Source organism: Buceros rhinoceros, unplaced genomic scaffold, assembly GCF_000710305.1.
Source record: "Buceros rhinoceros silvestris isolate BGI_N320 unplaced genomic scaffold, ASM71030v1 scaffold30840, whole genome shotgun sequence".
Classification (NCBI taxonomy): domain Eukaryota; kingdom Metazoa; phylum Chordata; class Aves; order Bucerotiformes; family Bucerotidae; genus Buceros; species Buceros rhinoceros.
This window is the reverse complement of record NW_010389495.1, coordinates 572-1,058: the sequence shown is the minus strand read 5'-3', so window position 1 is coordinate 1,058 and position 487 is coordinate 572. Positions and strand designations below refer to the sequence as shown.

General features: G+C 66.1%; 1 long non-coding RNA gene across 1 annotated transcript in view; it reads right to left on the bottom strand.

Moving 5' to 3' along the window:
* The window catches only part of LOC104492003, a 1,121-nt gene extending 689 nt beyond the window's left edge, over positions 1-432 (bottom strand). The window contains exons 1-2 of the long non-coding RNA XR_727783.1: positions 342-432; positions 180-246 (exon numbers count right to left, since the gene is read on the bottom strand). This is a non-coding gene — a long non-coding RNA (uncharacterized LOC104492003). The remainder of the gene's footprint in view (positions 1-179; positions 247-341) is intronic.
* Positions 433-487: the final 55 nt, after the last annotated feature.

Here is a 487-nt window from a genome sequence, read left to right as displayed (position 1 = left end):
GCCCCCCAGCAGCTTCTCTCCCCCCCCAATGCCAGCGGTGAGCCCGTCACGGGGCTGTGCGGCAGGTAAAAGGTGGTGGCATGGGGACATGCAGCCCCTGGCTGGTTTGGGGCAAAACGGTGACGCCGTGGACCACCCCACCCACCACCCTTGGGTGCCCACCGCGTTTTGGCTCTTACTTCTTCAGCTGCAGACCCAGCCCGAAGCCCTCCTTGTTGGATGGCTGGAAAACCTCGATGGATGGTTCTGCAGGGCGAGAGAGGAGGAGAAGCCCTCGGTGCCATTGCTGTACCCATCCCGAGGGAACAGGGGGACACCGCGTCCTGCCCGTCCCCACTCACCAGGGCCATCGAGGTACTGGGAGAGGGAGAAGCGCAAGCGGAGGACGATGGGCTCCGTCCGCAGCACCTTCCATGCCGTTGCCACCTCCTCCTGCCAAGGGAGAGCCGCGATTGGGCACGGCCGCGGAGACCCCCAGCCAGGGAGG